This window comes from Ptychodera flava, chromosome 17 (assembly GCF_041260155.1).
Source record: "Ptychodera flava strain L36383 chromosome 17, AS_Pfla_20210202, whole genome shotgun sequence".
Lineage (NCBI taxonomy): Eukaryota > Metazoa > Hemichordata > Enteropneusta > Ptychoderidae > Ptychodera > Ptychodera flava.
Window position 1 is genome coordinate 32,736,564 of NC_091944.1, and position 16,892 is coordinate 32,753,455.

At 36.9% G+C, this 16,892-nt stretch overlaps 1 protein-coding gene across 2 annotated transcripts in view; it reads right to left on the minus strand.

Moving 5' to 3' along the window:
- The window catches only part of LOC139116094 (exostosin-like 3), a 50,314-nt gene extending 33,438 nt beyond the window's left edge, over window positions 1–16,876 (minus strand). The window contains exon 1 of one of the 2 annotated variants that reach the window (XM_070678631.1): window positions 16,753–16,876. The gene's annotated coding sequence lies outside the window, so the exon portion shown is untranslated. Of the gene's footprint in view, window positions 1–460; window positions 605–16,752 lie in introns of those variants that run through there. The other variant, XM_070678632.1, reaches the window with a different exon arrangement.
- Between the last annotated feature and the right edge of the window lie 16 nt (window positions 16,877–16,892).

Consider the following 16,892-nt stretch of genomic DNA (forward strand, 5'->3'; position numbering starts at 1 on the left):
CCAAAAATAGCATAAGCTATGGATACTACTGTGCGAGTGAATGTACAGATGACAGCAACACTGTGGATCTATCTTGATATGAATGGGCCACAGTTCCCATTTAGGAGTCTCTGAATGAGAGCAGTGGGTATTGTTACATTTTGATTATCCCCAGTGTACCGCACTGAACACATGTACGGTACATATGGTAACATGTAAAATGGCAACGCTAGTACATTCCAAGGCTGAACTTGGGAGTCCACTACTACAGCATCTAACCAATGGTGTTAATCTGATCTCGGCAAAAATGGCATATTTTTTCCAACTGAGAGCCCCACAACCAATAAAATTTGTCCATACAAATCTACAATACTTACAAACACTCATCCATCATTACATGTATACCCCCGGTATGTAAACGGAGTGATTACTAATACATCTACGAGATTTTGGACCTGAAAAAATGTACTTTACTACTTACCTACATCATACATTCAAAGTGGTAAGGCATAGAAGTGTGGCAAAAAGTTTATAGATTTCAGACACAAAGATATCCCGCGTGATGATCAAAGGTCCACAGTTTCAGTGTAAGATGACATACAACAAATAACTGATTATCCATGGATGAAACAACACACAATACTGAAGGTGCTGCAGCGAGATTGTTCTCTGCTCAGTCGGTGGTGGCAGATAAGCCTGTGTGCATGGGTATTGGGCCAAAAGAGGGCAGCAAGGATTCATGGGTAATTTCCCAAACACCTACTGATGGTGATTACTTCCACAAAAGGTCTGAGTGTAATTTCCTATTTCCTATGTGAATACCAGATGCATCTACCATTTACAATCACCGTGCACACACATTTAATTGTTTACATACGATTTGTATGTCATACACTGTACGTGATAGCCAGTTTAATGTACAATATGGTACACGAGGCACACAGTACATGTACAGCGTAACTAACTTTGGATGATTTTACAACAGAACTGAATGCCACTCACTGAATACATGTAAGTCTGGACAATTTTACCACAGAACAAAATACCACTTATTGACTAACTCTGGATAATTTTCCAACCGAATGGAATACCACTCACTGAATCCCATGTACAATCGATCATGGTTGCCAGTAAGTGGTCAATTTGATGACAAATTCAACAGATCTGTCTTCTTTGGAATAAACCATATTTTTGAGGGGGTGTTATCAACATAATTTGCATAAAGCTCATCATGTTATCTTAATGCCATGGTCTTGGAGATATCCTCTTTCACTGGACATTCTCTCACTCTAAATCTGATGGAGATTCAAAGAATCAAACATTTCACATAACATTTAGAAATGGCTGATTATTAGAAAGACAGAAATACCGGTACACATCAGAGCCCTCCTTTTGATTCACATCTGAGGAGTAGAGACACAGCTTTTTTCAGCACTGTAGGTACATGTACACGTAGCATACATGTACCAACAAAATTACTGAACTTCATTTATTTTCTTATTTATTTTATAATGGATTTATTTTATTTAAATTGATTTTAATTAACAACATAGCAGAGGTTTTCACGTCTGATAGCCCTTTATTCATCTCCCAGAAGTTATAAATGTAACACAACTAGAAAATAAAAAATGTTGTGGGTTGCACTGCATGTTTAATGTCTATCAGATCACATGCTGTGTACATTTGTACATGTAAGTATTCCAATATGCAGACTGATATTGATGTTAACATCTGTCACATGGGATTGAATGCTACTGGTAATATGGCTGGCATAAATTATATCAATATAAGTTTAAGAAGTGTCAAATCATGATAGGCACTGTTTACAACGCTATCATACATGTCAGTATCATCACCTTGATCTGGTTTATCTTTTCCTTTATATTGAAGTCAAATGAAAATTCAATAATTCTTTACAAACCAAAAGAGAAGCAAATATCAAAAATAAAACTCTATGATCTGGTATTTTAAGGAAAATTTTCGAATTTTAACACTTTTTATCACTATGCTATAAACAACTATGGAAATTGATTCTGTATAGCTTGCACAATTTTAGGAAATTGACATTACACATCTGATGTTGTACCGTAGGTCATTGGATTTGGAACTGGAAGAGGGCATTGACAGACAAGATGTCGAAAAACATTAAATTTTATAGAAACCCAGGCACCACATGACATAAGCAAATATCAGAGAAACTCCAGATGTCCTCTTTTGTTCAAATCTGATTACACAAAACAGTAGTTGGGACTAATAAAAAATTCACAGCACAATTGTGGCAACTTACCAACCAGCACTTCACAATATGAGAAAACAGCAGGATGCAATACGTCGGTTTCGAGTTACCATAAGACCATGCGGTAATTCAAGGATTTTGAGCTTTCGCCACTAGGGGCGCTCTTCCTTTGACCGGAAGTGAGGGCTACTTTCTGCAGGACTCTGGTCTGCGTACATTGCGATAACACAGACTCCGTATTCCTAACCTAAGTTTAGTCTATTTTCATCTGCTCTGTTGTCACCGTGAGCGTTTGACTATGCCAAACTTTTACTGCAAAGCCGGCAAACTCGACAAATACCCATGGATGAATAACATGACCTTCCACCGTTTCCCCGATGTTAAGAAAGAGAAACGCCTGAGGTCGAAATGGATAAGGATGATACGACGTGAACTTAGTTGGGTACCTATCAGTTTCCACATGTTTGTGATCTATTCCGCTCTCAGACTATGCGCCCCATAGACGTGTGTAAATATGCCTGAGAAAAGTATGTCAGGAAACCAAATGACTATATTTCCTATATATAGGGATTATGCCACCATGTCTTCTTCGACGTTCGATTTTACCGTGACCGTGAAAAGTAGCAAGTTCATCTATCATGTAACCGTCGATCGTTCCCTATCATTCTCAAAATTCATACCTGGTACTCAATTTGCTTCAAAATCGCTCGTTTCGTGTGATTTTCTGCCGAATTCGACGGACACATCGCCAAAACATAAGCGTGAGCGACATTATTCGACCTTATTCGAGGGCGATGATTCTTATAATACTAAACGAAACGGCAACAGTCTCGATGTCGGCGTCTTGCCAACGCATGTAAAACGGGAACTTGCCTCGCTACTCGAAGAGCAAGATCATTAAAATGCATTAAAATAAATTTTCACAAACACAAACTAAGGAAAGAATCTACACTGCGACTGATGAGAAACCACACTCGGGTTTCGAAACGCAAGCGTCAAAGGGCCACTCTATCAACTTTGTCACACCATAGGCCTGGCTGCGTCTCGCCATAAGCTTTCCCCACACGAACAAAACATTACCGTACACACAAATCAAAACTTCCCAAAAATATACGAATGAAACAAACATTTTTATTAACAGAAACAATCGGATAAGAATGTAGGAACACATATTCAAAACGATCAAACACAAACTTGACACACAAAAAAAACATTTTGGATAGTAGGTGGGGAGCCTCTTTCACATGTTTTATAGTTTCTAATCCAAGGTCAATCGATTTCTCAGCAAGCTCTACCAACTCAGCCTTTTAGCTTTGGAAAGGGGAATCTTGCTTGCTTTTAAAAATTCTCGTAGCTAAGCTCTTTGATGTTCATTTTGCGGACGTCTTTACGCGTGATGTTGCGACATCCCTCCATGACTAAAATTTAGCCCTCACTTTTGCAAAATCTCGAGCGCCCCCATGCGACCGATGTTACAAATTCATGCGTTTTCTGACAACTCGAAACCGACGTATTCTAATCCCTCCACGGCAGATCAGTATAAATTATTCATGAGAAATTCCATCCTTGCAACATCAAAACAAGATCATCTTATCTGCTGGCAGCTGATACCACATGCTCTTTCCAAAGTTATCATCAACTAATCTGTACAAAACAGTTCCATGTATGTTTGTACATGTAAACCTCGTAACATGTACTGCTATTGCAGCCGAGTCGCTGAAATGCGCAGCACCTGGCCGACTGCAACGCTTCAGTGGCTGCGTCAAACAACTATACACATGAAATTACGTACTTTTGATGTGGGAGGGAATCATTATTAACGGGAGAATTATTGCAGATATACATGTATGATTTACTGTATTGAATTAATGTGTGGATCTACTCTGCAATCCGTCTCCCAGTGATGTTAAAAATCCTGACAGGCATCAATCATGTAGAAATATGCAATCGAATAGTATGAACTGTAAACTCAAACACACTGACAGAATACATTGGAATGCATAGCATTACCTTTACCCAACTGAAATACTTATCATATCATCATAAATAAAAAAATAAAGCTTAGCAATTTGTGGAGAACGTGCAAAATTTTTTTTATATTCGGGTTTCTCTATTGTTCTACATGACGTTATACTGATATAAAATAACATCTTGAACAATTTAAAGTATCATGTTTTTTTATGAAATAACCAAATGTATACAATATACCGGTAGTTACAATAATAAACACAATCAACAGCTTAATCATAAAATAATGAAGCAAAATTAGGCCTAGCCTTGAGTGAATAATGCATGGACAAATTTTTGCATTCAATTTTTCGCCATTATTATATTTGAATATTCTGGTTACACTTGAATAATTACACTATTCCCTGTATAAAAAATAACTGAATCAATGAAAGTTAATTATTTCAATAATATGATTAATTTTGGAATGAAAGATGGTCACATCTATATATAACTGGCATAATTGTATTTACTTTATTCTCTTGATTTATAAATTTTGCCTTCGTTTTTTGAACCTTGTGTAGTTGCTGGTACATATAGATGAGTGTACATGCAGAAATGTACGAATATTATTTACGTGTATGTAAATGTCTCCCTCAAAGTTTGACTGAAACACGAAACGTGATAATACAGGGTGTGTTTTTTGGATCAGTAGGTACACACTGTATAAGATTGTACACGTACCGGTACATGTACTTAAAGATTATGTGGCCACAAATGATGAAGTGAACTTCATAAGAGTCCAATTTTGCAATGTTTCATAGCATCACTGGTTCATAATTGTTCAGTCACAGCAGGCTGGATTTGAAATCATTCTGCAAAGATGACATGAACAGACCTGAATGACATCATCCATGATGACTAAACACTTCATGTCATTATTGACTGCATATCACCAGAGCCTACTAGCAACTGCAAATCACTATACATCCAGCTCCCATTAATGATAGTCTACACACACAGATTTTGCTGAAATTTTTGTATGAGATGATTTGCGAGGATTTCATACATGTACATTGTACCATTCAATATTTATGACTGTCGTACAGATCTCTCTTCAACTTTAAATATTCACTATTGGAAATAAAAATTTTTTGTGAACTATCAGAGTCAAGTTTATCTGAAACTTGATCATGTAATGCACTACATTGTACATTGATGATCCCAATACAGTTTGGCAAATGATTCTTACAAACACTGTTGGCAATTTACTGTTCACATTGAAAGTTTGAACAATCATGGCGGTACATAACATCAGTGATAATAAAGATATCAGTAATACTGGATGCATCTGTACATATATCAATCGGTAGATGTACAGCAATATACATGGAGGCATGTACATACATACCTACTTGCCACTTGACTCGATACTGGCACTCTATCTTTCCTCATTTGCATGTCAAAAAGGCTAATTACAACTCCCAAACCTCTTCTCCATCTACAAAATACCGCTGACACAATCAAACCATAGTAAATCCACCTACAAGTCTTCTCATACACTGTTTTTAAGAGAACCATAAAACTTCAAAGCAGAAACTACTGACTGCGCATTCTGAAACCCCTATTTTGCCAACACATCTAAATGTATGGATGATAATGGCAGCAGATACACATGACTTGCAGTGCATGCAACAGGATTGAAAACATCAAAAATGCTCATTTTGAGAAAAACGCTATGTGCTAATGCATACACACTTTTTTAACCCTTTTCCTGCCAGACAGTAATAATTGTATCACTTCCCCATCAGCCAAGTCAGTAAAAAGCAGTATTGAGCCAAAACATGACGTATTTTAACCCACTTGGCTTGGTATGTTATAGCATCTTTTGTCCAAAAAAAATCAACTTTACAGTATTATGCTTTCAACAGCCTTCAAATGTACAGTATTATGTTAAAATACATCATATGGAATACATCGTGTTTCATTAATTTTAACCATCTTGACCTGGTGGTGAAATATGGACTTGGCAGAAAAGGGTTAAATGCTTTGGTTGAAAGAATGCGATTACAATCACAAATGGAAGCCGACACAGACATACTGAAATTGGCACAAGTATTACCAACTTACAAATGTCTTTTTCAGCAACTATAGTAATTATAGCAGCTGACTTTTGTGTACACCGCGGTGTACGATAGATGCTGAAATACTTTATGAATGAGAACAAAGGGACCAGTGTGCCCTCTAATAACAAATGTGTCTTTCTGAAAACTTTGCATCAATTTTGGAATTGTGGAAAATTATTTGTGTCAGCCCTATATCTTTACATGTAAACCAGAAATTTGCTTGCGTGACAGGCAATTTTTTTGCATCATGGTGCGCCATATTGGCTTAGAGGGCACAGTGACAGGGACAGAAACTTTGACATTTACAATATTACATGTATATTATTTGGTCTCCCTTAAGTATCGTACGTTAAAATACCAAGTATTATTCTGATCAACACAATACATTGCGGACAATATCCAATGTCAACAATGACAAGTCATCGTTGATGACACAGTCCCCACTTGTTAATAGGTACTTTGATTACAGGTCCTCAGAGAGCATAGAGTCCTCTTCATTAGGTCTGTGATAAAAATACTTTTGAATAAATTCGCTTGATACATGTCTGAGTTGTAGTTCAGGACATGAAAAAATGGTATAAAATGGCCACATGGTGGCCATATTGGGTCGTATCACAAAACAAATCAATGTGCATATGTATGACTTAGGTCAATGTCCTTGTACCAACTTTGATTAAAATCGGTTGAGATATGCCTGAGTTATGGCTTTGTACATGAAAAACTCAAAACAAAATGGCCGCACAGCAGCCATATTGAATCGTATCACAAAACAAATTAACGTGCATATGTATGACATTGGTCAATCTCCTTTTACCAACTTTGAATAAAATCGCTTGTTACATGTCTGAGTTATGGTCCTGGACATGAAAAAACGTAATAAAATGGCCACACGGCGGCCATATTGGATCGTATTACAAAACAAATCAATTTGCATGTGTATGACATAGGTCAATGTCCTTGTACCAATTTTGAATAAAATCGGTTGAGATATGCCTGAGTTATGGCTCTGTATATTAAAAAATCATAACAAAATGGCCGCACAGCGGCCATATTGGATTGTATCACAAAACAAATTGATGTGCATGGCTATGACATTGATCAATGTCCTTGTACCAACTTTGAATAAAATCTGTTGAAACATGCCTGAGTAATGGCTCTGTACATGAAAAAATCATAATACAATGGCCGCCTGGCGCCATATTGGATCGTATCACAAAACAAATTTACGTGTATATGTATGACATAGGTCAATGTCCTTGTACCAACTTTGAATAAAATCAGTTGAGATATGCCTGAGTTATGGCTCTGTACATGAAAAATCGTAACAAAATGGCCGCACGGCAGCCATATTGGATCGTATCACAAAAAAATTAGAGTGCATATCTATGACATTGGTCAATGTCCTTGTATCAACTTTGAATAAAATCAGTTGAAACATGCCTGATTATTGCTCTGTACATGAAAAATCGTAATAAAATGGCCGCCTGGCAGCCATATTGGATCGTATCAGGAAACAAATCAATGTGCATCTGTATGACATATGATGTAATCCTTGTACCAAGTTTGAATGAAATCGCTGCAGGCGTCTCTGAGATATCTGCGTGAACGGACGGACGCACGGACGCACGGACGGACGCACGCACGCACGGACATGACCAAACCTATAAGTCCCCTCGGACGATGTCCGTGGGACTAAAAATAACTTCCAGTTCAGCACTGTGACATACACATGTACACAGTTGTGATAAGTTGAACACCATGTATTTTGACTTGTTTTGGAGAGCTGAACAAGAAACTATTTTGCAAACACAACAAAACAAGTAGAAAATGCATAAACACTTGAGCTACTACAGCTTCACAATCACAGCTCATACTGTACATGTAAATCAATCTACTTGAACTATCAAGAGTGTTCCCAATGTAGTAGTACTGAATTGTGAACCAAATAACCTCACAACTTTGAATGGCAAGTCTCAGAGTAGAAAAAAGCAGTTTACTTCAATATTTTCTGAGTTGAATGCTGTTGATCACAAATCTGTAAGGAGTCTTCACATACATGTAGGGAGACATTGAACACAAAGGACAAACAGACTTAGTCTAGAATCTCTCAGAAGTTTTAGTGTGAGAATGTGGTATCCTCAAACCCTGCACTACAGTAAAACTTCAGAGAGGTTGGTATATAAAGTACATAGATTCAATTTCAAATCAACATTTTACACAACTCTGAATAAAATGAGACTTTGGGAAAGTGGCTGTCAACCTGTCCTCCTTGGTATCGGCAAATATTTATGGCCATTTGTAAAACTTGACACGTTTCTGTTGGATTACATTCGATACTTTGGTTACAAAACTACCAACAATAGAGACGGCCATTTCAATTCAGTCATGGCCACTTTTTACAAGACCAATAAAATCCCAATGGGACTGCAAAGTTAACCACTAAGTCAATATGGCCTGTGATGGAATGCCAAGCTTTAGAACTTTGTTGTTCATAGCCAATGTCACATTGAATACGTTTGTGTTTTTTATTTCTCAATGTTATGAAATCACAATCGCTTTATTCTCAAAAAGAACCAATAAAACCATTTTATTTGAATTTCATTACTTGCTCTGTCTAATCTTACACTGGAAAAGTCTATTTTAATTTGATTTCATGCAATAAAATGGATTTGTCCTTCCAGATTTAGCCAAAGTGTGTTCTTCAAGAACAATCTTCAGAGGCTATCATGTAGGCTCTTGCTTTGTTTGTGGGATGATGTATGACACTGTATAGTTGAAGTGGAAGTTATTCTTCCATTTTACTACAACATAAATTATCTATTCTCAAGTCAATTTGACATCCCATAACTCATTCAAATACACTATATATTCTCTTTAACCAAAGAAAACTTTACATATTACATGTTTTCAGTCTGATTCAAAGAAATAAGAAGAAATTCCTGACTTGACTGAAAGATGTCAAAGGTCATAAAAATAAAACAGCAAACTGCATATAGACGTGAATACTTTATTTATAACATGCAAAATACATACATCTGCACATGTTACTATTTTCACTCATGCGACAATTGCTAGTCATTTGTGTTTAGGCATTAATAACAGAGAAATGACGGTCAATAGACATTCCATTTAATGTACATGTATGTTTAATGTTTGCAGTAAACTGAAAATAGAAATATTATGAAAATTTACGGCTGGTATCACAGTGGTCGCATGTTCGCATCAATATTGATATCACTACACAGGACGAAACATCAAAAGTGAACAAATCTGTCTGTGACCTTGAGTTACACCAATCTGATCACCAGACTGAATACTCTAAGAAGAATTACATGTACCTACATGATATAGAGCATTTAATGAAACCAGAATTCAGATCACTGGTAATGGTATCAACTGTGTATACATCGTCACAAACATCTCAATACAGGACATATGTACCATGTACATACCATAAACATGTGTCAGCAATCGCTTGAAAGTAAACTTTGGTGTACGTTGCCATTTGTCATAATCATAAAGTCCACACCATATCAATATCCTGCATTATAATTCAAATATTATTAATGCTGAAACTACAAAACTAATGTATGGACATCATATATTAATAGAATACTCCTGATCAAACACATGTACATCTATCTCAGCATGAGACAAACCACAAAAAACATCTCAGCTTATGCACCAAGACCACAAGTTGAAATAAAAAAAACAACAGCAGACATGTTTATTTTTCTTCATTCAAGGGAGCTATTAGCAACTAATTATTGGTACTCTCTCCTATTACAGCATTACAGCTTCATGGCTGAACTTGAAAATGAAATTGGTGAGAAAGGATGTCTGAAGAGGAACAGCAGAGACATCCTGTATCAGTACATGTATACCGTATGTTCTGTACATGGCATCCTAAAATATAAATTGAAGGCAGATATCAAATATCCAGAGAACTCTAGCAAATTTACAGTATGTTTGGCAATTTTTTTAAAATATTGGACTTATGTCGCACAAATAACTTAGTGAGTACTGTAATAATTTTTCTTATAGAGTTTGTAATTCATGGACATTATGCACTTATTACATGTACAAATAGATTTTTCTGAAACACTGCTTTTCTGTTATCTCACTAAGTGTGATCAAATACACAAGCATTTGGCATTATTATTGATCTGTCTTTAGTGGCCTCTCTTTTATTGATCCAACTGTAACGTAGATTTATTGGACAAAGGACAGTCTACGATAGAACACACAGTGCTAGTCACCAGCATCAAAGCCAGTCCAATACTTTCACGCTCTGAGAGCCCCCCAGTGTGGCTCTGCATGTTTGTAAAAAACACAGACTGATTGTACCAAGAAAGACTGGTCAAACAGCTGACCGAAAGACTCTACGTTTAAAATAACTTTGAAATAATCATTGGTCGAAAGGAAAAGATAACCATTGTATCATTTTGATAAACAAAGTCGGATGATGTTATGGCTAATTCACACATGTGATGACCAGTGACGCTGGATTCACAACCTATTTAGCAAAGCAAACAACAGACACTCTGTAATTCAATGAATTTCAATCCTAGCCAGAAGATAGGACCAATAAGATTGGTCGCTCTGGGCAAGGTCCTTTTCAAGATCTCTCGTCTATCCAGAGACGATTGTCGGTACTTCTCCTTGGGATATTTGTCCCATTTGATAAATAGTTTTGTGTTGTCTATGCTTGGCATGTGTGAAATGCATTTGACAATTGCTGTACATGTAGTTTATTGTCATTTCTTGATCATACAGTGACTTTGAAGAAGCCCTTACTTGTAAACATCTTGTTTTTCTTCAAGCTCACAATCAAATAGTAGATCTTTCAATGCCTCCACGCTTTATTTGTGCAGCAGCAGCTAAACTTTACAGGGCGGTTGCAAAGCAACACTACCCCCTCCCCTTCTCAAACACATTTGGCACAATAATGGCTTACAATTTTCAACGGATACACACTTGTATTCACAATACATGTATCATCATTGCAAGAAGTTGGTACACACACCTGTTGATACATATATTACAGTACGTGCAGCATTGCACTTTGACCAAGGATACAAGAAACATGTTTCTTTTTTGTTGAACTTATCCAAACCCTTGTCATGTGAATGGCTCCTGTAAATTACTTATGCTTTGGACCCTTTGAGTGCCCAAGTCATTTTTTGTTGCCTTTATAAAATGTACCCCACTCAAATCTTTTTTGCAGATTTTTGCAAAAATTTTGATGAAAAAAACTGTAGCCAATAAATTGTGATGTCCATTTAATCCAAAATTATAAAAAAATTATAGAAAATTTCATAAAAATTGGCAAAATGTTGCACTAAAATTTCGGTGGGAAAAATAATAGCACTGAAGGGGTTAAAGTAATGGAAAGGAAAAGAGAATCCCTCTCTGTCCACTGAGTTACTAACTAATCAGTCTAGTACATATATCTCTCTGTAGCTTTGGATCCCCATAATTTACCAAAACTAAGGAGAGACTCTAGGCTATGTATCAAGTAACCAGACGCTGTCAACATATCACAATGCTTGTCTAACGTGGTGGAGGCATAACACAGCCGTTTCTGTCATCAATGCACTGCTGAAGTAAATGTATGGTCCAACTGAATCAACTGCATGAAAACTACATGTATCATTAGTTTTGAAGACATCTTTCTTTGTGAAAGTTTGATCAAAGATCAAGTTTGTTTTAATTAATGACAAGATTATAGAGATATTGCCACATTTTGTTTTCTATTGAAACTGAACTTGAGTGCATATCATTTCTTTGTTGCATACCACATCAGGAACACATGCCCTTGTTTAGGAGCAGAGCCGCTTCAGAAAAGTGCCCGAGTGACAATGTTTGATCACAAAAAAATTGACAAGTTAGTACCTGGATGAGTAGCTGAAGAGTGTTTACGTACAGTGCTTGTTATGCTTCTCTGAGATTGAATAATGTGGCCGCAAAACAGACTTTTTGGCACCATTCTACTTCAAAAGTTTGTAAAACTGTCACCTCTTTTGTGTGGAGGGTAAGTGGTTTTATCAAATTTTTGAGGACTCAAACTTTGATACATATAATTTATGACCAGCAAATAATCGGTCTTTTTTTTTTCTATCGTTACTTGTGTACCACCCAGAGTGTTTCAGAAACCTGCAGATTTTTTAGTTTGTTAAAGTTGATGCCGCTAGCTACTAGTAACTTTTGCAATAACATATTTCTTTGCAACAAACTTTCACAACCAGGACAATTATCACCATCTTTCTCTTCATAGCTTCTACAATTTTAGAAAATACCAAAGTACATGTACATACCATCAACTGATTTACAATCAAAGTTTAAGACCTTCGGCCTGACCTGTCTCAAAGTCAATTTAAAGACAAGATCAACCAAATTTAGATCAGACCAGATTATACAGTATGAATGTTTTGTTTTCATAATTATGTACTAATTGTATGTTTTCTTCAAAATCACTGCTTAATCACCATTTGGGAAAAATCTAAAAAAGGGAGCACCCTCCCGATACAAAGATTTTTTTCCATTTACTAGAAAGTAGGTTAAGGCAAGAAAAATGAGACAATTGAGCTTGTAGATTGGATCGAGTTCACAATAGCAGAGGATAAAGTTACAACAGTGCATGCCTGTACTTGTGATAACACTGTTTGTTAATTTAGGCACTATAATGATCAAATTACACTAAACCTGGAAAATTCCGGACACTACATTCCAATTGTCATGGAAAAATTTGAGGAAGGTGAGGTCATCGGAAGGCAATATGTCAAACCAGTAAACCAGTTCTCGTATCACTTTAATGTAAAACTGCAGAAATTTCGAGAATGATACATTTTGGAAAGATTTTCGCCCATGTGTTGATCACATAGCTCACTGTGTGACGGCATTGTATTCAATTTGCAATTCAGTCGGTGTGACACTAGTGTGCTGGAAGACAGGTTGAATACCACTCAAGGCTTTTGTCTTCAAACATGTCATTGACAGTTCATTGATGGACATGCCTGTCATGGTGGCAGTCTAAGCATCTTAGTGGGTCCACACCCACTAAGTAGCACATGTCACGGAGCTGATATTTTCCATCATACCCCAGTACATGTACACTGCAGATCCTTCTGACTGCTATGCTACTTGAAACCAAAACTGCAAACATCACTCTCAAGAACATGTCTGTTATGTTTCAGTGACATTTTTCTTTTCCTCTGCACCATGATTACCGATCATTGTTTCATCATAAAGCGGCATTGCTGTACGTGCTGTCTTTGTGATTTCAATGAATTTCTTGGCTCACGTTACAGCTGCAAAATATTCCAGAATCTGTTCAGTGCATCATCGTTGGGGACCAAATTCTAGACTACACATGTACAAGCCTTCAACAGACATGTCATGCACTCTTACATTTAGCAAGTTGCCACATTTGTGAAATAACAAAAAAGCCAAATCATTCACTGTGTAAGTTTACACCTATTTTTGTCTCCACTCACTAGTTTAGACCAACTAACTCTTTGGAAATTCCAAGAATGAGACTGAAAATGTACTGTTCAGTAATAGTACAATGTGTCATTTCTCAAAAATTTACGCCTGTGATTTTGTAAAATTTAGCAAACAGATGAAAATATACACCAGTATGTACATGTAGTCACAGCAAATGTGTTGCACTGATCTATACAATGCACAGAATCAGAAAATTAAATCATGGGTATTCTTTTACCCATGAAAAACAAACCTATTTTCAAATATTACTGTTATTATATGAAATTTTACAGTTGCTTCAACAACTATCATACTGATTTATGAATACAGCACTGTGCAAAAAGAACCAAAAACTTTCAGGTGGTTGGAAAGGCTATTTTTGCACCAATTCTTTTCTCAGAGTTAATGTCAAGTTTCAAGTGTTAAAATCAAGATATTTAGTTCAAATTTTCAGGATAACTCTCTTAGTTAATATTATCTCCAAAGAATATAAAAATTGTATATTTGCAGCCATGATTTTGAAATATGACACCAGTAAATATTAAAATTTAATTTTTCATATTTTTTTTGTGCCCAAATGTCTAGTTTTTTTTATTCCATAGAGAATGTTGACTACTTTTATATTTTAATAGTTTTGTTGAAATTTATAACTGACGCTCTAGCCTTTCCAACCACCTTAAAATTAATATTATCAACATATCAACTATGTATGAGCTTGATGACATAATTTACTGCATTTACATATTTCTTTCCTTATTTTGAAAAATATTTGAAGATTCTGGACATAAACAGCTTTTTTGCTGTACTAACAGCACCATCTTCTCAATACAGGAACGATAAAGATTTATCCCTCCTGACTTCAAAAATTTTCCAACCTGTTGATTTGATGACATGAAAGACGACAAGTGGCAAAATGTGGCTTGGGAATAGATATAGCCATCCTTGTGTTCATGACTGTATTAGATTACAAAGATACTATGTGTATGTACAATGTAGAGTGCATACAATAGGAACACAATTGTAGCTTTTTAATAGCAGAAGAAAGGGTAACAATGTGGAATAGAACTGTAGCTGCTGTCCTGAACAAACAAGCTTTTAGTTGTTGGTTTGGAGGGACTATTAGCTATGTGTTGTTTGAAAGAGAAACACAACCCCTTTTTATCAAATGTAGTTGTGTTATTCATTCGCTTGGTAGCAGTAATAGTGTCAACCTGTTGACAGATTTAAGCATGGCATTCACTGGCAGTTCTATGATTCGCGAAACCTTCCACAGTAGAAGCATCTGGCTTCTCTTATCTGCAGCCATTATAAAGAGCAATTCTGGATTGGTTTTCTACTTTTATCTTTACAAATTACGATGCCTACAACTCAGTAACTTGAAACTTGTGTTCCCGAAGCATAGACCCCAGACCCAGGATCCTTCCAGTAAATAAAATGGATTCAAGAATGATTTGTCCAAGGACTGTTTGTTTCAATCTAATATTTACATTGTACTTTTGAAGATTCTTATCCCTCGCTCAGTTACAGGTCAATGCCCTCAGATCACATGGCAATATCAAAGCCTGGTTCAATGACAGAGTTTGATTTGTTGTCCTTACTGTAATCATTCAACAATTTATGCAGAGATAATCACATCAAGACAGTTGTAGATGAAAGAGTTACTCTTTTCACTGTGTGGGTGTCAACTTTACATTTGTTTAGCAAAGTATTACTTCAACCATGGAGGTAGTAGAGATGCTTCAACCAACACTAAAATTGTACTTCTAAATATTTGTGATGTGTTTTATCTTTGTACGTTTTTGAAACAAAGGTTTTGTGAAACCTTACTTTTTTCTTCATAAATGTGATCTGGACCTGGAATGATTAGTAATGGAACATCAACTTTGAAAAATCAGACATGAATAAATTACAGTATCTTGAGTAATCAGAGTAGCATTTCCAATGCTGTCAGAGACACTGAAGCTTTCATTCATCGGACTTGTTAGTAAGCCACTGAAACCAAAACTAGACGGACATATCTGGTTTCCTGGGCTTAAGTATCGAGATGGTCTTGTTACAATTTTCATGATATCATGGTTTTGGTGGCGAAAACATATAATACGACTAGTGACCATGCCAAGACACCATTTTGCACTGTGGTACAACACTAACAACAACGTCCACTTCAGCGCTGATACTGGTACAGTCGGTGCGGGTGGTCTGGGTGGGATAATTGCAACACAGTCCCCTCTTTTTTCAGGGTCTATGATTACAACTAAACAAGCCAGGCCCGCTATACCATACCCAATTACACCGAACAAATGGGAGCGGGTTTCATGTCAACGAAGCCGTGAAATTGGACTCGGCATGCACGCTAAAGGCTGTTGTCACACGGAAACGCCGTATGGCGATAATGTAACTGGTTCATTGCGGTGTACAACTTTCTCACCCGGCGTTCACACGATAAAAGCACCGCGAGTACAAACTTTCCCGTCTTCAGTGGGGGGCCCTTACGGTTTCAGGGGATCGACAGCCTAAGTTAGTTATCCTTGGACAAAAGAAATCGAGTTCTGTACCGTGATGATGGCGAGGGCCAGCCGTACACTGTATTTGTACCTTTGCTGACTCAAGCGCAGCGCAGGGAACACCTGTAATAATATTGTAGCGCCAGTGACTTTCAATGATTCTAAGCGTGATCCGCGTCACTGGAAGTACAAAGAAGTCAGCGGCCTTACCGATGAACTGCAGACGCTAGACGGCGATCGTGCTCAGATATACATTTGTGCACTTATGTAACGTGTCCTTTCAATGTGTGCCTGAAGCACTGCACTGTGTACGGACTACGAGTATACGGCGTGAGCTATAGCGAAGCCGTAGGCAACTGTCAACTTTGACATCACTTGATCAGCACATCTGGCCGATCACATGAACATGAAAAACTTACAGTAGGATCTCATATGTAATAAAAAGTCGTAGATGTATTTATGAGGTCAAACTTACCTTCCAAAACCACAGGAACGCTTAGAAGTCAGAGAGAAACACAGACTGATGCTCTTCCTGTCGGCCATGTTTGACCTCGATTTGAAACATACGACTGAAGTACGCCCTCTGCAGGCAGTTTTTGCAAAGTTGCAGCTGCT